The sequence below is a fragment of the Cyprinodon tularosa genome, unplaced genomic scaffold, assembly GCF_016077235.1.
Source record: "Cyprinodon tularosa strain WSP-4 unplaced genomic scaffold, ASM1607723v1 ctg7, whole genome shotgun sequence".
NCBI lineage: Eukaryota > Metazoa > Chordata > Actinopteri > Cyprinodontiformes > Cyprinodontidae > Cyprinodon > Cyprinodon tularosa.
In genome coordinates, this window is record NW_024039451.1 from 4308319 (window position 1) to 4330999 (window position 22681).

Genomic DNA, 22681 nt, shown 5'->3' on the forward strand with positions numbered 1-22681 from the left:
GTAAAAAAGATTTAATCCCAGCGCTGCCTGTCCCAAGCCTTTAAAGGCTTCACAGCATTCAATGTGGGACCAGCAGAATCAAACAAGCAGAACTACTCAAAAGTGGGGCTACGTTAAGCACCAATGTTCCAGAATTGGGCTTTTCCAAAAATCTATCACGTATTGATAATGTCATTTGGAAAAGTAGACAAAAAACACAACTAAAACACATTTCACCAGTATAGTCTTCATTTCCAACCAGCTTTGCAATAATTTAGTGTGGATTGCTGTACAAAATAGCTTAATCTAGAACATTATTTTCTTGGATCAGGGTGAAAATTAGGGTGAAAATCAAATAGCATCTAGTCAGGATCATTTTGGAGTGACTATGTTTGCTTTTTCACCTTAAGTTATACTATATGTACCTAGTTGGTGCCATGATGGGTTTTTTTGTTTGTGTATTTAAAAATATAACTTTGCTAATGAAATTTCTTACATGCTTATTCATTATATGATATAAAAAAAATAAAAAATATAGCTTGTATCATTGTAACTTTGGCAAATATTGAACTTTCCAAACATCTATACTTCTTGACCAAGAACACAAGTCAAAACTCATTAGAGACAAAAACAAAAAACAAATAAAAAAAAACAAAAACAAATAAACAGCAAAAAAAAATTGAAATTCTCCTCACAGAAATGCAATTGCCAATATTTTAACTAGGAAGCTTATTTGCTGTGAGGAATTGTCACTTGTGCTCTGTAGGATGTGCATCTTACCAACATTTAATCCTATTTGGCTATACCTGTAGGCTATCATAGTTGCAACTATCTGCCAATTATTTTTAATGAGGATTCTGTAGTCCTAAAATAAATACACTTGCATAGTAATTACCTGAAGGACCATCTATGCATCTAACAGGGTAGCTTTCAGTGAAATGTGGATTTAGGCATCGAAATGAAACCCTAATTCTAGACTTGGAGCAGTAAATTTGATGGTCAAGAACCTCAGCAACCAGATAAACATGCTAACTATACTGGAGCATTCACTAAAGCACAGTTGCTCTCTGATGCTGTTTTCGTGAATAAATATAGTTTATGACTAAAACAGCGGCATAAGTCCTCAAGGGCATAGCTTATACCAATACTGCTGCAGTTGCCTTCTTGATTTACATCTAAAAATACATTGGAGTAAATAATGCTATCCTTGTATGGTCTTTTTATTAAAACTGTTGTTATAATTTGAATTTGGTTATCTGTGTAAAACACTGAAATGTAAAAGTGGGATGGAATTGGAAATAATTTGTGTAATAAAGCAAAACAAAGGGATGCTTTATATCACACACACAGAGAGACACACATGCATACAAACTGTATATAATAGGGGAAAAATATCAAGTAAGTAAGTAGAAATGATGAGTCAGATGCTCCAAATATAAACCTGCTGAACTATGAGGACATTGGATTACATCTCTACAGCATGCTTGGTCACCCCTAAACGAGTCACCTCCTGCTCAGCACCACTTTTCTGATCCACAATGAGACATTACTGACTTAACACAGATGTCATCATCCTGAGCTCACCTTCCTTCTAAAAGTCTGTGTGCACCTGTGTGTTTTTTTTACTAATCACTCACAAGAGAGCACTGCTAATTCTATGTCAATTTAATTCGGTTTATTTATATAGCACCAATTCACAACACGTTATCTCATGGGACTTTACAAAGAAAATACTATCAAATTGGTTACGAAAATCAGTTGATTATATCCATCCATCTGCCTCCCATTCTACTTTTAGAAACCTGCAGATTGAGAGCATAAGGATGTAAGGAACAATCAGATTTCTGATATAAGATGGAGCTTTGTTATCAGGAGGATGGTTTTAAATTCTATTCTGGATTTAACAGGAAGTCAAAGAACAGGAGCTAGGATAGGAGAGATGTGATCTCTCTTTTTAATTTTCATCAGAACTCTGGCTGTAGTATTTTGGATCAGCTAATGGCTTTAACTACAGTTTGTGTACTTCCTGATAGTAAAAAAATACAATAATCCAGCCTTGATGTAAGAAATGCATGGACTAGTTTCTCAGCATCACCGCTGGACACGGTATTTCTAATTTTTGCAATATTTCTGAGATAAAGGAAGGAAATTCTAGAGATCTCTTTTATATGGGATTGAAATGACAGGTCCTGATCAAGAATAACACCAAGATTTTTTACTTCATTATCTTAGATCAATCCGATCCAAATGAAGTGACTGACTAATCAGCTTCTTTTTGAAAGACTCTGGTCCAAAGAGTATAACGTCTGTTTTGTCTGCGTTCAGAAGGAGAAAGTTTAGTCATCCAGGTTTTAATGTCTTCAAGATATGCCAGTAGCCTATGTAAATGGTTAGTTTTTCTGAATTTATAGATAGATATAGGTGAGTATTATCAGCAAAACAGCAGAAGTTAATCCCATGCTGTCGGTAACTCTACCAATTGGGAGCATATACTGTATTGGTAAAGAGAATTTGCCCTAGTACTGATCACTGTGGTACTTGGTGAACTCCCTTTTTTCCCCAAGGGCCCTAAAGGCACACATTCTGACAGCAGCTCTCTCTTACTTTGTCGTTCTCTGTCTGTGAAGCTATAATTCAGAAGTTAAACTGGGCCTTTGTTTCTTGCTGAATTCACATCTTACTTTCGTTTTCTCTTTTCACCTTTTGCCCTTTTTGTTTGTCATCCTCTCAAGGTTTTCAGTGAGTTTCCTTATTCCTTTCTTCTTTAGTCTCCCCTTTGCCACACATAAAATTGTCAAGTAATCCAAATATATTCTTTCTAAATGACTCATTCTATGGTCTCTTTCTTCCTTCCAGTAAATGCTGATGACAGCATACAGCCCCCTCCAGTTATTGGCACCCTTGGTAAAAAAAAAATACATAAAGAACCTTGAACTGAATTGATCTTTTATGGTGGTATCATATCATCATACTAAAAATGTATGTATTTGATGCAAAAAACTACAATCTATAAGTAAGAAAAAGCTTTTTGGGAAAAAAAAAAAAATTGCTGTTTCTATATTTAATATTATTATTAAATGAATAATAATGGAAAGATTTTGTGCTTGATTGTGTGACTAGTTTTTGTTCTTCAGAGAAACCAGATAACTGGCATTAGTAATCAATCACTTTCAATTTTCTTTGTGATAAGAATGGTGAAGAGGCCCATTTTTCTTAGATGACAAGACCTGCTTATCATAATGGAAGAACCGCAAAGAAGATAAAAAAAACAACAACAAGAAAATACTCAATGGTCACTGTAAGACCACAGCTCCAAAAGGAGTCATCACTAAACTCATCTGGAACTTGAATTTGAGCTGTGTTCTTTGGTGAAGGATGATTTGTGGAAACAGCCATATGCCAACTATGAAGAATGTGCAAGCCTATTTACTGCAAAAACCATTGGTATCTAGTCAAATTGAATGGTATCATTCATTTTATTAACTGTGTGTGGTTTGGAGATGTGATAGAATGGGAGATCACTGGCCTTTTAAGTATAAAATGGTATAAAAATACATACTCAAAAAAACAACCAACAAACAAACAAACAAAAAAAAACTCAGAAAAATCAACAAGAAACTAAATCTGTTTTTCTTTCCTGTTTGTCTTGGTTCCTACAAATAAATCCAAATGAAAATGTGTGGAATGAACCCAACATAAGAAGAGACTCAAGATAATGTTAATGTTCTAAAAAGATGAATGGTTTCCTTTTGGATAAGAATGAGGTTGCACAAAGCATTATGAGTAGGGTTTTGAATAATCATGCCTATATTTGTAGAAAATTAATTAAAACATTTTTTTTTTAAAGGGACTGGATTCTCCTATAACTAAATGCATTCAGATACATGTAATTTTGTTAAATTTTAAGACTGGGAATATATTATTGAAAGTAAAATAGCATTTAATTAAAAATGAACAACAAACAATTCAATTACTTTTCAGGCCGAGATAAACACCTCTGAACCTCTGAAAAGAAATATTGATAAATGCATAAAGAATATGCAGCTAAAGAATCTGTCGTTTATACCGTTGTTTTACAAGAATGTCAGAGGTCCCATCCAGTTAGCTACAGAGAGCTGTATACATATTGTGGCTCGTATTTATTAACATGCATAGCAGCACAAATGTAACTCAGAGTATAAGAGAGAGAATCATTAAAGCTAAAACACAATTACCTGAATAAATAAAGGATGAAATATATTCTATAATATCCCAAAGCCTGGGGTGGGTTGAGAGTAATCACTGGAATTCATTGCATATTGTTTAAATTGCAGTTAGCCACTCAGGCCTTGGTTATGAGAAGTTTGAAATTGTATTTATTCATTGCTTGGACTGGCATAAGGTTATTAAGAATATGTCGCTGTTTTCACCTAGTTCATAATTTGTACAAAAACAGAAAAGGTGAAAAGAAAATACAGAGCATTGCACCATTGTCAGGTTGATGTTAGATCACAACAATGGTGCACAGACCAATATCCTAGCAGAATATGTTACAGTAGTTACCTGTATTAGTGCAGATATCCCCTGAGACTGTATTGCTTTAAACACTTGACTCATGAAGGTCTTGACAGAACTATTAGCATTCTTGTCTCACTTGCCTGCCTTCCAACACACTCTCTCACAGACACAGTGACACGCCCCTACCACTTTGCCTCCTGCTCTTTCATAGTTTATTAGCGATGCAATCTGTTACCCAGGTTTGCCCGAGCGACGGTAGGGCTTGGTCCGTTTGTGCACATCTTGCTTTCACCCCTCCTGCATCTAAATGACATGCTGTGGGGAAATATCCAATCAGGGTTGCTGCCAAACTCCTCACTGCAATATAAATCTTCAATCGCTGAGAGGTTAAGGTAGAAGTGATGAAAAAAAGGAAACAAACATTTTGGAGAAATAAGGATTTAGATAGAGTTTGACAATAAGAAGATGAAGAAACAAAAACAAGGTGACCACCTAAGAGGAGTGTGAAAATTATTTAAACAGCTAGAGCAAGAAGAGAGCCAAGTACTGTATTCCAAAGTCCAAGGACGTACCAGGGTAGTAAGGCATATGTGGTATTTCTTTTTTTTTTTTAAATCTGTCTCAGTAGCTTTCTGTTTATAATTTTAAAGTTCCAATAATCAAGAACATTTTGATGATCCTGTTCCAGCTTCTTTAGTTATAAGTTGTTGACGACACTATCGTGCACCTTTATTTACTTTGTCAATCATGCCATCTTTAATCCTCATATATTGTCTACTGCATAGAATGTATTGGTAGATCCTTTACTATATCATCATAATAACAGTATCCATGCTATGTTCCTTCAAAAGCACATATTCAATGGCTTACTGTATATGACAACCATGATGCCTGTTGAAGCATATTCCATTCAAACAAGAATCATATGACAAGCAATGATTAAGGCAAAATTGGCTAACATTCAATCTCAAAACTGAAATGTACTGTACGTTAGAGTCCTGCAACGGGTCGGGTACCCGCTAAAATGCTCTTTCGCGGGTGAAAAATACATAAATAAAAAATAAACTGGTCAGGGGTCGGGCGGATATTTTTTTAGTGTGGGCGGGTAGTTGGTGATTTTTTTTTTATGCGTGTGTGTTGTTATGGACATCAGAAATGTTATATTAATCAGGCACTGGGGTCACCTTTAATGTAGCTTAAAGCCCTGCCGGCAGTGTGGGCTTCCCTCCAAAAAGGCCACAGTCAGTCCATACACGTCTGCTGCAGTGTTAATGGCGCTGTTCTGCCGCGCAGCGTACTATAGCCTATTACTTGATGTGTTAACGGGTCGGGTTGTGGGTTAAATATCAACGGGTCGGGTCGGGTTCGGATTTGAATTGAAGATATCCGCGGGTGACGGGTCGGGTTCGGTAGTCATCCTAACGGGTTCGGGCGGGTGCGGGTTGGTAAAACTCGACCCGTGCAGGACTCTACTTTAAATCAGACTGCTAGGATAAAAAGAATAGGGTTCTTTTAACTAAAAAAAACACACATGGACAGGCTTTTTTTTTAGCATTTTCTGTGTGACTTTTCACCCCATTATAGATATTTCTTTGTAAACAAACAATAATTTATTTTAATGAATGAAAGTGTGAGAGCCTTCATCAAACCACCTGACTGAGAGCGAGTGAATATAGGTGGTGGAGAGCTAGCTCTGTGTTACTCCACAATATAAAGAGTGTAAACTATAAGAGGAGTTGTAAACGTTTGTAGTTCTTAAACTAGAATGGTATAACATCTTAATATAGCTGTTATACGCCCATAACCTCCTCATACCAAATAACATAAATTCTTGGTCTGTTTCCTCTTAGATTTTTTTTTTTGGCTCCATGTCGTTTCCTTACTAGGTTATGACAAATTCTTATGAGCATTCTGGGTCTGGTTTTACTTGAAGTCTCTTACAGTTAAATAGGATTCATCACATCATTTCCCTATGAATCAAGAATCAAGGTTAAGGGATGAAGGATGAAGAAAACCAGTTATAAACTATCGTGAAATTTATTCTCTATTTAACTTGGACACAACACATGATGAAGCGAGAAGCCTCAAACAAGACAAAACATATTCTCTGTGGCACACACAAACACTCCCCAAAGAACACAGATGGTCTCATTTAAGAGGATTATGTAACAGCACTTAAGATATTTAGCCTAACATTCGAAATAATTTGTCTCACATAGATGTTGTAAATTCTACCCCCAGCTCTCTATTTCGCAAATGGCACTTTAGCATGAACGGCGCTCTAGAAAAGCTCCTCATTCTGTGTGAAACATCTTTTTTTTATGGCAATGACTTAAAACCTCAGAATTTCAGATTTCACAAATAAAATATTCATTAATTTCAAACTGTGTTTAGAAGAACCAGTGTATATAAATTAGAACAAAGTCTAATGAGTCTACCACATAGCTTGTATTTCTTATATCTTAATAACTTATTTTATCTTATTTTAAGCTGTTTGCAAACTTCCAACTAAAATTTCATCTAGAATTTACAAATTAACCTTTCTCCTATATTATCTGGCCTTGTGTAATAGCCCCCTGGATGTGGAGTCTTATATCAAAAGCTACTGTGTATTACACAATATCTTAAAGCAATGGAATTTGATAGAATGATTAAAACTTTAATGATGATCATTCACAATATACATTTCCCTTAAGATAAAAACAATGTATGTATGTACACAGCAAAAGTAAAAACAGATAAACAGATGTAAAAAGTTTAAGTTGCAATTCAATTCAGTTTATTATATAGCGCCAATTCACAACACGTCATCTCAAGGCACTTTACAGTTCACCAAATCATACAGTCAAACTGATTCAAAGTTTTCTATCTAAGGAAAACCAGTTGATTGCATCGACTCAAATGCAATCCCTCACACTAAGAATGCTTGTAGTGACAGTGGAGAGGAAAAACTGGGGTTCAAGGAGATAGAAGCAGAGATACAAAAAGCAGCTGTAAAAGGCGGCCCCGTCCAGGAAACACACAGCCAGGCAGAGGAGCTCCGAGCCAACTAGGAAGTTGCAACTTTATCAAAAATATGGAGACCTCTTTGGCTTTGTTGACTCCAACACAGAGTAACTTGAAAGTATATTCAAAGCCTCAAAAATCATTTCACTGAGGCTAGCAAACTGTATCGGACACATATACAGTGGGTTGACCTTATCACAGGCAACATCCCCCTAAAACTATTCCAAGGTTTGTTTAAGAAATGTTTTCAGAAAGGTTTTCTTTTATTTCCATCACATAAGCCATTTGAAATCTTTCTTACATTTTTGTCTCATTTTAATTCCATGCAACAAGATTTAAGCAAATATCTCACTGTTGCACTGGGGGATTCATGCTTCTGATTAGCTGAGCAAAGCCTAAATGTTTTACATGGTGATGGAAATTTTAAGAAAGTGAAATCCTTAAAGCGTTTTATGTCAGTCTGCTTGGTCTCAGGAAAATAATTTAGCAGCAAATTAGCCCTAAATTAGTAAGAATAACTGGAACAATGATTACATTTAGACATAGCCCTTAACCATTATAATTACTAGTGTTTGAAGAAATACCATACTGCATGAAACATCACACTGCAGTGGACTGTAAATCACATGTATTTATTGACTTCTAGGCTACAAACAATTTATTTAGTTTGTTCTGTTTTTGTTTTGTTTATTTTTTTTAGCCGAGCTCTCTCTCAAGAATTTGCTGATCCAGCCTAGATTGATTTAATAGAACTGAGTTGTGTATGGGCTTTATTTACCAAGCATATTGGTGGACTGTAAAGAATAAAAAGGCTCTTTTGAGACTGTTGCTTAAACCAACATACAGGGACCCTCTTTTGGACTAAAAGTTTGGTAAATTTACAAAACCACTGTCACAACAGCCCAAGCCCTTCAGTTGCATCTTTAGGTGTAGGAAGTAAAAACCTGAAAGCTGTGATTTTACACAAAAATATACATAAAAGACCAGATTTCCCTGTGTAAAAACAGGTTACAAGACTATTCCTCACATTAAGAATGAAGACATAAAAGACTGAAAAAATGGCTGAATACTTCTTGTCTCACAGAGTTGTTAAGTGGCACAATAGTATGACAAATGCCAGTGGGTGTAAAGGAGAAGGGCAGGGATGGTTTTTAATATTGGGAGGTGAGTCAGAGAGAAGCAAATCGGAGATGTTAATCAAAGGCTTTCTAGCTCCTTTATCCATACATATAAATGAGTAGAGGCACATACTCGCTGCTTTTCGCCGCTCTACTTTAGATTATATTTCGTTGCCCATGTGTGATGACTGACAATTGCTGTCAGATTCCACTCCATTACTCGAGTGCACTTTCTCTCATACACACAAGCATATATATATTGATTTCTAAAGTCTGCAGCCTGTGGAGTGGAGCCAGTGTTGAGTAGGCAAGTAAGAGAGAGGATGCATACGCAAGAGTAGGAAACGCTTTGGAAGGGCAGATTTTATGTATCTGTCCTTCGCCAACAGTGAAATGCTTGCATAAGTTCATCATGTATACCCATTTTAAACACCACAGAGGAACCGAGAAAATGACAGTCTATTGAATTCAATTTATCAGGGTTCATTTGTGAGGCTAGCATCTTTCCTTTAGGAGACATGGTCTGACTATCAAAGTCATTTTCAGCTAATAGGCAGTTAGAGGAGAAGACTTAAACTCACAAAATTAGAATTTTTTACTCAACACTTTCAGATTTAAAAACATATTTTGCATTTGACATGCTGTACTTTTGCAACTCTGCCATGGAATTTGGAGAAAACATGGTGTAATTCTCCACCATGTTGATTTCTCTCTGATTCTCAAAATTAAAATCACAGAGTGCTTTGTTTACCAGGTAAAACACTGATTGCTTACGGAGGGACAGTAAATGTATGATAACTGTATTACGAAAGATGTAAAAAGCACTTTCAATCTACAGTTGACCAGTGGACATTTATTCATTAATTGGTTATTTTATTTACAGACCCAGTTTTGTTCTAAGGGAAGCTCATTGTTCATGAGCTTTATCCACTCCACAATCAGACTTAGACTTACTTAGATTTGGACAGACTTTATTGTCATTTTATTCATAATATATGTTTTGAATTTGAGTTTTAACAAGCTGGTTTAAGCCTCTGAGATGAAGGTAAAAATATCATGTTGCTCAATAACATCCTAGGAACCATCAAGGCTGAAGCCTATTTTACACTTAAAGAGGCCAGGACACAGATAAAGTGAGTTTCCCATTTTGTTCACTACAAAGCAATGGCATTATTCCCACACACCTAGATATGGCATTAAAATAGTTTAATTCCTTTACATCCCTTGTCTCACCTGGGCAACATGAGTTATGTCAAGGATTATACAAGGATTGTGGACACGTATCAGAACTAGATTTGAATGAATACAGTAAATCAAGTTTACTAATCTTCTACAACACCCCTACCTTTAATGTTTTTAAATCATGAACTATGGTTACAACTAAGTAAACCTGCATGTTTAGATAAACTTTTCAAGGTGAAATATTCCATGAATATGTCATAATAAAGCAGTGTCAGATTTCACAAAATTTATCTTTAAATCTATTTAAATAAAGAAAATCATCAGAAAAATAACTTAGAACTCTGCAACTTTTTTTTTTTTTTGTAAATATAATTGTGAGTTCCTGCAGCGAAACAGCTAGCTCAATTTGTGGTTGTATCAAGATAAGCAGTAGGTTAACTTTTTGCTTAAGGATGCATGACAGAGTTTTGTAATGATACTGCCACCTGTGGCCAAACCACATAACTGCAGAACTCTTCTGCTGGTTCTTGTAGCTCGCGCTCGTACTTGACAAGGTTTTTTTCCCCTTATGTGGAATTGTCATTGGTATGGCTGAGTTGAACTGGATGCTTGTCGTTTCTGAATATCCATAAAATCCATCTGGAATACAACACTTCGATTGTTTGCTAGGCTGGATCTGTTTAGCATGAACACACTTGACATCACATCCGCCGACTATTGCTGGAACTTCTGACCCGTTGTACATTCAGGGTAAAAAGGCTACAGGCTTCTATATTCATCGGTGCTGAGCTACTGAGGTGTCAGTCTGCCCATTAAATGACATTTTAGTAATAAAAGGTCAAATAAAAAGGTATATTTTAAAAATATCTTTAAGTATTCTTAAAGTTTGGAAAGAAAAAGAAGAGAGACAATAACGGGAAGCATATTAGTCAGGAATTTGTGAGGTATAAGAGTGCTAAGGTAAGAAATATGAATCCATACAAACTCAAAAAAGCTCTGCTTTTTACACCCAGCGGAGCACAAATGTTTCACCAAAAGCAATGATGTCTCTGCCACTTCGGATTTAACTTTTTCACCTCAGACACATCAATTGGGATTCAGCTTTCCATGCGTAGCACTTTACCAACACCTACCTCTTGCCTATATTTCTGTCTCTGATCTTTAAACTTTCTGTATTTGGTGTCTGCATGTGTTGCTGCTGCCTCCTCGGTGGAGAATTTTGGTAACACAAGGTGTGAAATGAGACTATATTGATCTGTCTGCCTTTGTGGAAGTGTATTTATAAGTGACTGGCTGTGAGTGTGTCAAAGGAAAAAGGCAAAAGATTGACTCTCAATGTCATGCAGGGAAAAGTACAGTTTTCACAGCAATCTGCAAACCAAAAATGAAATTGTTAGGTAGGGGACTCAAATAGGTATCTCAAGAACTCAAATGGTTCTTTTTGTTGCCATATACTACTGCAATGCTTACTTTTTACCATCCTTACCTACTGCATGTGCCTATTTTGTTTGAGCAGGATCTTTATAGAAAAATGAATAATTTCTCTCAGCCCTTTGAAAATGAATCAGTGCAATGGCCTTGCAGGAAGACAATGATTCAGTATAGGATGTAGCAGATAAAGACAAATTGTGTTGAAATGGTATCAAAGAGTGAGGCAAGAAGAATTCTGTCTTATCTGTTAGGGGGAAATACTCATCACAGTTCACAGACCACACATTTTCCTACCCACTGACCAAAAGAGCCACAATTCCTGTCTTAACACCAGCCAAACAGATGGCAATAAATCACAAATGAAGTAAATATTAGCCACATTTCTGAACAGCTGTGCTTAGTTTATTCGTTTGGACTGTTTGCTCCACAAGTCTTTGTTACTGCCACTTTTGTATTCCAGTCACTCTTCTCATGTGTTCGGTTCCCGACTGTGGACCACCTGAATCTTTTTACCTCTCCAACAAGAAAAAAACAAACAAAAAAAACTCCATTGATCTTCTTCATTTCGATAGGAGAGATCAATGCAAGATGTTTAGCAACTTAAATACGACAATATATTTCAATCCGTTCTTTATTTAGTCCTTCAATCTGATAAACAAAATCGAGTCTGAAAGCTTTCTTCAGAAGTTACCCAAAAAAGATTGAGAACAAATATTATATGTACTGTGGTGAAGAGTGGGATTAAGTGGAAGATGGCCTAAAAATGTAATTATGCTATCCTCATGTAACCTTCGGCTCCCTCTGAATATATGCTATGTTAAACAACATATTTTTTTGCTGACAGTTTTGGTCTCACAGATAATAGGATGGGTTATTTACACCTCAGAGTAAACTCACTATTAAAAGACTACTGTCTATTTGTTTTTTACTGGTTCCATAGCAATGTCACTGAATCAGACTGAAAATAGTAACACTGCTGGCAGCTAATACCCTTCTCTCAATGCCAGTAATGCATTGGAAGTAAAACTAATAGGTTGTTTTTTTTTTGTTGAGTAAATTTGAAGTGAAACATTACATATGAACATGAATAGCCTGTTAGTGTCATGCATAAATCTTCAATTTATATTTATAAAATATTTGTAGATTTAAATTGGTTATTTTTTATCCACTAATTAAAGGTTATATCCTAATGTGTATTTTATTTCGTTTCCAAAAGATTATTTTGAAAAAAGACACTTGGCTTTTAAAAGGTACAATTTCAAAACTATAGCTTAAAGTGATACCTCAGAAAGTGACACTGATGGTGCCACAATTCTCCTTCCACACCTGTTGCTGTGCACTGTTGGTTTGCTGACTAAAACAAGGCTATTACAATATTCATAAGATATAATTTGGACTGATATTTTTAATTATTCAAAATGCTTCCCATTCACTTTGTATAGTAAACTGTTTGAATAACTCCTGTCAAGGAGAAACCCAGGCTAAAAGAAAACACATGGCTGCCTCACTATTTCCAACCAATAATCTGATCAATTACGCCATACTCCGAGTGTCTTCTTCTCCCCTTTGTCTTTAGTTTTATTACTGTCTTCTGGATGCCTCTCACATCCACCACTCACCCCATTTACCCCTTATCCTGTACTCCCTTTGCATGCTATGCTCTGCCGTCATCTCCCCTTTCACTTCATTCCTCCCCTATACTCCCACGTCCTCACCCCATCTCCCTCCCTCTTCAGTTGTAAGATAATACATTTGCAGCCTGAGTGATCTATTGATTTTGTTGAGCCCCCAGCACCCTTCAGAAAGTTAATTTTTTGAGAAGGGAAGAAGATTAGACAAAAAACGCTTCACATTTCAAGGTTAACCTTACTCAACTTTCTTTTACTCCTCAATGAAAAATAAAACAGCTTGTAGACGAAGAAGATTTGAGACTAGTACATGTGGTACAGTTTTTTTTTCAGGTTAGAGTGATTTGGCTAATTTATCTTGTGAAGACAGAAGAAGGCTAAATTTGCACACCATGAATAAAATAGGGTTAATAAAAAGGGTATTAATATTTTAAATAGTAGAATACAGTAAAAGGTGTCTTGGTAAGTTGTTGAAATGCCCTAGGCTGATTGACGGAAAAAGAAGTGAGACTTTATATATAGGGTAGAGGTGACCGAAAGCATTATATATCTATCCTAAAAAATAGTACCATCTCCATAAAGCAATATATCTAAAAAAAAAACAAAAAAACAAAAAAAAAGAACAGTGTTGTGCTGTAAGGGGTACAAATTTACATGAATTTTACATATGCTTCAGTTCGTCATCTTTTTGATAATATGTTAACAGCATTTTTGGCAAGTATTTCTGGCTTCTCAGATGCTGTTGTTGGTTCAAAAACCTACAGTAGTATTTTTCTAGACAGTGACCAAAAGTCATTTTATTCTGTGTATCAGCCAAATAGCTTGCTGGCCCCTTAAAAGGGAAACATTCTTACCAGTGTAGTGTAATGATAGAAGTGATTTATATGACAGAAAATGGAAAGCAGGAAGATTTAGGGAGACAGTCTTATTGTATTGGCAAGAGCCTTACATAAATGATTTCAGTATGCTTAACTATTACTGACAGGATCTATTTGTTCTTGGACTTACCCGCTGACCTGAGCCTATTATCATCATTGGTCTACGTGTAATGAGTAATGATTCCAATGACCGCCGAGAAATATTCCCGTAATCCTCAGATTATCACTAAAAGATAGAAACTTCGATAGAGAATGTTAGACTAAGGGAGTTTGAATACTATTGACATCCTTTCCCTTCACATTTAAGTTTAAAAGGGTCAAATTGATAAGATTTCTCTTTCAAAGAGTAAATGCTGCTTGCAGTCACTGTTAGTATTAGTTTTCAAATAAAAATCCAGGTAAGCTAAAGAAAACCAGAGAAATTCTAAAAAAAAAAAAAAATAACCTTAGAATCACAATTTAATATTCAATCCAGTGCAATCCTAATATCACATGGGTAATGTTTGCTCATGTCTAAGCCAGAAGTTTGGGATATATTGGTGCTTCTACTTGTAGCTGTTTTTAAGCAAAAGTAATAAACCTCTGGTGATTCATTACCAGAGGTAGGTAGAGTGCTAAAATTGTACGCAGGTAACAGCATTTAATTGAAACTTCAACCATTTTTTTTTTTAATGACTCAAGTAAAAATCCACGAAACTGTGTAAAAATGTATTTAGTAAAAAGGTTTTTCAAATACTGAGTAACTGTTGAATCATAACATCTCATGATATTTAAAAATTGTGCATTCAGACAGACATAACATGCAACTCCTGGTATTTTTAAGAAAAAAACATTTTACTACAAAATTAACTATGCATGCAGAAGTCCTTTTCTAAATCTGTTTTTAGTTTCAAGATTAAACTCTTGAAACCAATTTTTTAATTTATCAGTAAAGTATAGAGTATATCATCCATCCATCCATCCATCCATCCATCCATCCATCCATCCATCCATCCATCCATCCATCCATCCATCCATCCATCCATCCATCCATCCATCCATCCATCCATCCATCCATCCATCCATCCTCTCAATCATTCCATCAGGGTGGCAGTGGGGCCAGTGCTAATCTTGCCCATAGACCCTCTAGTCTAGACTTTCCAGTCTATGGGCAAGAGGCAGGGTACACCAGGCAGGTCACCAGTCTTTCACCGGGCAACACAAAGACACCCGAAGACATACAACCACACTCACACATTGACACCTAAGCTTAATTTAGAGGTACCAATTAACCTAACAGTCATGTTTTTGGACTGTGGGAGGAAGCCAGAGGTCCCAGAGAAAACCCAAACATGTACTGGGAGATCATGCAAATTTCATGTAGAAAGACCCCAGACCGGGAATCAAACCCAGAACCAATGTAACAGTCCTACAATTCTCCTGATCTCCAATTAGTTCACATTTATGTATGGTGGATAGAGTAGAATGACATTTTAATTAAGTCGTAGTAGTGAAATTTCACAAGAATTTCACTCGAATAAAAGTAAGAAGTCCGGTGCTTTGTTCATACTGTAATAATAAAATTTTATTCAAATGAATATAAAAGTAAGTGTAACTAGTAACTAATAAAATCTGCTCATGACGAATGTGATGACTCTGTTTGATATAGATATATCAGTTAATTAAACTTTTTTAGATGATTGGCCTTAATCAGATTGACAAGTCAAATACAAAAACATGTTATATTTTGTATTGGAAGCATGGCTTTGGGGGTCGGCTCCTTTCCTTCTGACAAGAAACAGATTTAGATTTGAAAGGTAGGAGTGGGAGAAAGAAGATAAAAGTAAAACAGGGGGATAGAGGTGGATGAAAGGGACGGTGGGTAAATGAAGGACAAGCTGGAAATAGCTTAGAGTGAGGGCAAAATTAATGAAAATGAAAAATAAAAAGCTGAGATAAAATGTCTCCAAAGAAGTTTGGAGACAGATAGAGAGCCACAGAATATGGAGAATAATTTAGCATTCATGTGAGCAGATCTAATACCAATGAGAGACCTCTTTCATCCACTTCTTTATTTATCTGACTATTTTCTTTCTCACTCAGCCTTTTTTCACCTCTCTCCTGGGAAAGAGGACAAGTCGTTATCAAAAGAAATGGTTCCTCGTGAAAATACTGCACTTATCTATAATGGCAGGCAATCAAATGAATTCTACTGTTTTCCGTTGACGATCTGATAGTGCTCACTGTCTTTTAGCTCTCAGGGGACTACAGCTTTAGAAAATATTTTATTTCATTTCATTTAGTGTTATTTTCCCTTTCCTTAGCCTATTATTTCACACTTTGACTTTTCCTGTTGCTAACCTAGTTTAAGTCTGTCAGCAGTAGTACATTACTTTACATTAAGAATTATTTTCCATATATTTTAATTTCTATCGTCTTTACCACAAATGGCATTTATCTGCTACACAACTCTTAACTAGGTGGTGAGGACAGTATGGCAGATTGATCAATTCTACAAGATAAGGGCTTAGTTTATGCTTCCAGAGTTCAGAAACAAGCCAGACACATATCCAGGGATCCAACCCAGCCAGGAAATGCATTGTTTGTTCCACCTACTTCAGGAAAACAGTACAAGAATATTAAATCCAGAACCATCCATCTATCCTTCTTTAATGCAGCGACTAAATTGAAAAACACAGTGCTATAAAAAGATCTCACACAAATGATAAGAGGTGCAAACCGGGTGGTTCCGCCCTATTAAAATTAGTAGATTGAAGCCCTAGTGTTAGTGGTAATAATGATATTTTTTAAACTATAATAATGATTATAAAACTAAGTATTATTTATGGTGCAAACAGGCCTAAGAGTCCAACATTTGCAGAATGTGACAAAGCACTTCATGAAAAATGCACAAGCCGATAACAATTTATGACAAGATGGGACCCAGTGTGCATCGCTGGGTTTGGATAATTCATCATAAGTCACATTCAGCCTAAATGTTCACTTATGTAAGGGGAATTATGTTCAAAGAGTATTCCCTATTCAAAGTTCCTCAAACAAGTTAACGAATTTAGAGAATAAATCTTAATTAATGCCAAAATGTAATAATTCATGTACAACAGGAAGTGTCCTTTTAAGCTGTAATAGTTGTAATAGTAATTGTTTAAAGAGAATTTATTCCTTCCTGTTATTCACAGCTATCCAATGCTTCAAAAATAAAAGTGCCTGGATATGTGTATTTGGATATTGGTCTGAGATACTCTATAATGTGGAGAAAATGCAAGTTGAAATGGCAAGTTCTTATATCTAGAGCTTTTATTTTAGCTAAATTAAACTGATTAAGATCTAAATGCAGTGAAAGAAAGAGAAATGAAATTATTTTGTGACTTTGATAAAAAACTTTGATTGTGAAATTATTTTTTAAATCCATTTAGGTTTAAGGTTTGATTTCATGTGGCATATTTATATCACCATCCATCATTTTATTCAGTTTTTTACCAAAATGAAATCCAGATGCAGGCATAAATTGTCAAGGAGGAAAATCACACCAACTTCTCCTCACCAAAACAACTCATTTTCTTTGGATGTGCTCAGGAAATCTAGAGGGTTCCCATAAGAGGTGATCAGATGACTGATGTCTATAGCTGGCAGAGGAGCAGTAACTTTACTTTAAGCTCTTGGCTGTACGTTTATCTTGTATCTTACTTTAAGTGTTTGAGACAAGTTTATTTAATTTTTTTTATGTGTTTTAATCTAAGTACATATAGAAAAAGATACATAGAGCTATAGACATATAGAAAATATATTCTAATTATCATTAAAACTTGGAACTCTTTGCCGTTATTTAAAAAGATGGGCCAATTTTTTTCACCATCTTTCTGCATGGGAGGCAAGCAAATGACAGTAAAGGCAACCCCTACACTGCAAAAAGTAACTAGAAATAAGTAAAAATGACTTTAATCATAATTTGAGTCGGAAAATAAGATGATTTGCCAATGGACTACATTTTTTTTTTTACTCTTAAAATAAAAATAATTAGATAATATGCACCTGAAATAAGAAACTGCATTTGTTTTTTGTTTTTTCTTATTTTAAATGTACATTGTCGTGTCACATTTGCTTACTGTCGTACCTTTTAAGAAATAAATGCGCTTATTTTAACAAAAAATGACTTATTAATATATTAAGTTTTTCAGTGTAGTTATTTCTTTAGAATAAGTTCTGAAAATGTATCTGCATCTTTCTAATACACAGCTCAACTCTTTCCACAAAAGAAAAGTTTTTCTCTGGATTGGATCTACAAAATGCTCATAATCAAAATATCTTTTGTGAAATTGCAGCTGTAATTAAAAAAAAAATCCCCCTAAAGCCATACTCCTAGAAGGAAATTGTCTGAGAGAGAGCCATCAGAGACAACGATATTAACAACATTTCTTGAAAGAGACAGAGGAGAAAAGATTAGCAATCACATTAAAGACTATATAAAAGACCCTGGGAGTTATGGGTCTTTAGAATGAGCTTTCAGACTAAAACACAGCGAATGAAAGGTGAAAATCAGTGATGGACTAAAGTGGGCAAACTGCTATATTATAATAATGGAGGACATGCAGAGTAGGTGAAAATGAAGCTTTGACTGTCATAAAATAGGTAAGTGTGGCGCACAGCAAGGTGATACCCATTTCTTTGGCTTCCATTCATATTTCACCTCATTCTCCTTCTCCCCTTTCACAGTAACTCATCAGAGTCTGGCCCAAACTCAGAGCTTGCAGACCAATGGATGGATTAACGGCCCTGTTCTTCCATTGCTCTCTGCTTGATGCATGTGTGGTTTTTATACTCAAAGCAGGGGATATGGAGCAGGGGAGCTGATTGCATAGCAGCTTCTGTCAGATTAGATAGGACGTTGAAGAGGATGCCAAAAGAGCTAGGAACACCTTTTACCCTTTCTCTCTTGCAGTGTTATCTTTTTACACTCCACATGACTTTGGGATTGTGAGTCAGTTTTATTAATATCCATTTTTTGTCGGTTTTAGTGTTATCTCAATTCGACTCCTCTTTATGAACTCTTGTCTTATTCATCTTCGTGTCTCTGGGGTCTCTGACTTTTCATTCTATCAAATACAGTGGATCAAATTATCTTTTACCTTTTGAATTCATAATGAAATGACACTTTTTGTTTATTTTAGTCTAGTGTTATATAAATTACCTTTTCCTTTTGACATACCTGATATGTTTTAGCTACACAGATTTTGCAATGAAATGAAAGGAAAGTCATGTATTTTCTTTTATCACAAGAATCTCTCTAACATATAATCACTCCTTCTACACACCCTTTATGAAGGCCTGCCTGAGTCACTGTCAGCTGAAAATCTCCCTTGGCAGACTTGGATTTCACCTTTGGCTGGCTTGTACATGTTTAACTTCCCACATGAGAGAATCTGTTTGAAATATGGTCTTCTTCATTTATGTGGAGTGCTACGAAGAGCAGAGGGAAAAGTAAAGACTTTGTAATCCCAACACGTAAGATATATGTGGTATTGATAAGCTACATAAGGCTATATAGTCTACTGTAGAGGCCTAGTTATACACTCACCGGCCACTTTATTAGGTACTCCATGCTAGTAACGGGTTGGACCCCCTTTTGCCTTCAGAACTGCCTCAATTCTTCGTGGCATATATTCAACAAGGTGCTGGAAGCATTCCTCAGGGAGTTTGGTCCATATTGACATGATGGCATCACACAGTTGCCGCAGATTTGTCGGCTGCACATCCATGATGCGAATCTCCCGTTCCACCACATCTCAAAGATGCTCTATTCGATTGAGATCTGGTGACTGTGGAGGCCATTTGAGTACGGTGAACTCATTGTCATGTTCAAGAAACCAGTCTGAGATGATTCCAGCTTTATGACATGGCGCATTATCCTGCTGAAAGTAGCCATCAGAAGTTGGGTACATTGTGGTCATAAACGGATGGACATGGTCAGCAACAATACTCAGGTAGGCTGTGGCGTTGGAACGATGCTCAATTGGTACCAAGGGGCCCAAAGAGTGCCAAGAAAAAACTCTTCTTCTTCTGAAATACTCAGACCAGCCCTTCTGGCACCAACAATCATGCCACGTTCAAAGTCACTCAAATCACCTTTCTTCCCCATACTGATGCTCAGTTTGAACTGCAGGAGATTGTCTTGACCATGTCTACATGCCTAAATGCACTGAGTTGCCGCCATGTGATTGGCTGCTTAGAAATTAAGTGTTAACGAGCTGTTGTACCTAATAAAGTGGCCGGTGAGTGTATATTCTAATAGAATATAAGCCATTTGTGAAATGTCATTATTTTGCATCTATAGTGCACATTAATAAAACTGGCAAACTAACTTGAAGCACAAAGACAATTTTCTTAAACAACCAAAGCACATTTTATTGTTAATCCTGAGGATAAACCTACTGTATAAATAAAAACTTAGTTCAGTGTGGGAGGTATACCACAATAGACAAAGCATGTTAGCTAACACCATGTGCAACTATAACAGTAACTTAGACGCAATCAGATCTTTAGCTCAATAGTAAATGCTAATAAACATAATAACAGTGGTATTTCAGACTCTTCAAACAGCAACTTAAAACTTTTCCCATTAAAAATAACATGTTAATGCATGTTTTTCAAACATGGGTCGACCCGCTAACAATTGGCATTTGGCTCCCTTCCCACTGGGAATAAAAGCTGGGTCCAACCCGTCACTGCTGAGCAGCATTGCTTCTGCCCCCCCTGCAGCTGCGTGCCCGGTGACACCATCACGCTGGGATAGCTTTAATGATGTCACTGGTGCGACAAAAGTCAGGAAAGTAAAAAATGGAGAGCAACCTGTAAGGAAGAAAGGGTTTTATTTTTTTGCACTTTTTGCTCCGAATCCCTCTCACCAGTGCTGTGGCATGTTTCTCAAATGTAAACAGAGTTGTTTTGGCTTGTTAGATCAGAAGCGACTGGGATGTGTTGATGTCTGTACGTTGCGCTAAATGGTATCACGTAAATTAGTGTGTCAACCCGATTCTGGGGTTCCCACATCATGCCAATTAGAGCTAAGGCAATATAACATAGTTAATTTACCGAGTGGGTTAAATGGGTTTTTTAGCCAGTGGAAAAGGAGTATTGGAAGACTGTCCAACAAACCAGTGGGTTGCTTTTTACCATCCGGTTTTTGTATTGATCATCGGAGGTTAAATGATTTCTCCATCCTGAATGAGCTCTTAGAACTGCACAGTGCTAACTGCTAGTTTCCGCAAGTTTTATCTAGACCCTGGAACAGGGTGCTAGCAGTTTTAGCAATGTAGGTCCGTCTCAGAGTACAAAAAGCAGCCTTACATATTCCACAAGTAAAAAACTTTACTTTGAAAGCTCTGAATGTGATCCACTCAATGTTACAATCTTTATATGCTAAAGTCGAAATAATACCAACATGATTTTACTCAACATTTAGGTGAAACATTTGCAAATCCACTTTATGGCAAGATATATTATAACTTTTATGACATAATTGTCCCCTATGACCGCAAAATATTATTCGTCTTTTCCTTTTTCTCCTTAAAATTTACAAACAGCCTTTAGGGAACTTTCTTTCATTAGCATTAACATGTCAGAATCTCAAAATTAGTGCTGGAATTTATGTCTTTGGCTCTCAAAGATATACATCAATTTGCATAAATAAACTGCAACAGTGCAGAGGCTACCTAAGGTTTTGAAGTGCATATTTCCTTTTACGAGAGCTCTGTGAATCACAAATATGCAAAACTTTGTGTTGTCCGGAATTTCCTTGAAAAAAAGCAAGATTAGTTAATCATGAGTATAGGAAAAATGGGTGGTTGTGAAAAATAAAGATTTAACACTTAAATTTAAGGTACATTTTTGAATCATCATACAGCACTATATATATATAAAAATCCATACTTTTCTATGACAAGAAATGGGCAAGGCATTTAAATTATATTAATCCAAAATAAATTCACAGCATAAAAAGCTTTACCCAGTAAACGTGGTAAAACTTAAACTGAGCAAAATTTCAGCAGAAGGGAACTAGTTTAACCCTGATGCATCATGTACTGTTGAAATTGTGCAAAGTCTGAAACAGCTTTGCCTTGCTGATAAACAAAGGCTTGTGTTTGGTTATGTTTTCTCATGACTTATTGCTTTTCTATAAACAGGCCATCTAATGACTGAAAACATGGCGAACATGGCCAAAATTGCATAAGAGCTTACTCTGAAATTGAAGGGAAGGCAAACACACTCACATCTAAATCTAAACAGCGACATTGACAAACATTTTCACTTTCAGAAAAGTAAATGCAGTACATTTTTCAAAGAATTTGAATGGCAATGAATATGATCCAGTAATACACATTATTTTACAATACATATATTACGGCGCTGCAAATAGCTAAATATAAACACTATATTGCCAAAAGTATTTACACCCTTATCCGAATGATTAGGTGGTCCAATCAAGCTCAAAAAAAATAAAAAATAAATAAAAAATCAAGCTCTCAGGAGCTCTTAGGCATGAATTCTAACTGTAATAGGATGCAACCCCTGCAACAAATCCAGTTGTGAAATCTCCTTGCTCTTAAATATGCTAGAGTCAACTGTCAACTCTATCATAAGAAAAAAAACGTTTGAGAGTGACAACAACTTAGCCATGATGCGGTAGGCCACATAAATTGACAGAACGGGGTCAGCAGACTTTCTGCAGAGTCAATAACTGCACACCTCCAAACTTCATGCTACATGCTACCAAGTGCAATGCTAAGCATCAGATGGAATGGTGATAATCATGACACCACTTGAATCTGGAGCAGACAGGTCCTCTGGGGTGAAAAATAAGGCATCTTCATCTGGAAATCTGATGGATGAGTCTGGATTTAGAGGTTGCCACGAGAAAGGTACTTTAGGGTTGGCCACTGAGTTCTAGTGAGAAGACCTCTGAATGCTT

General features: G+C 36.1%; 1 protein-coding gene across 2 annotated transcripts in view; it reads right to left on the minus strand.

Moving 5' to 3' along the window:
• The window catches only part of cntfr (ciliary neurotrophic factor receptor), a 281027-nt gene that overhangs the window by 185976 nt on the left and 72370 nt on the right, over nucleotides 1–22681 (minus strand). The window lies entirely within an intron of this gene.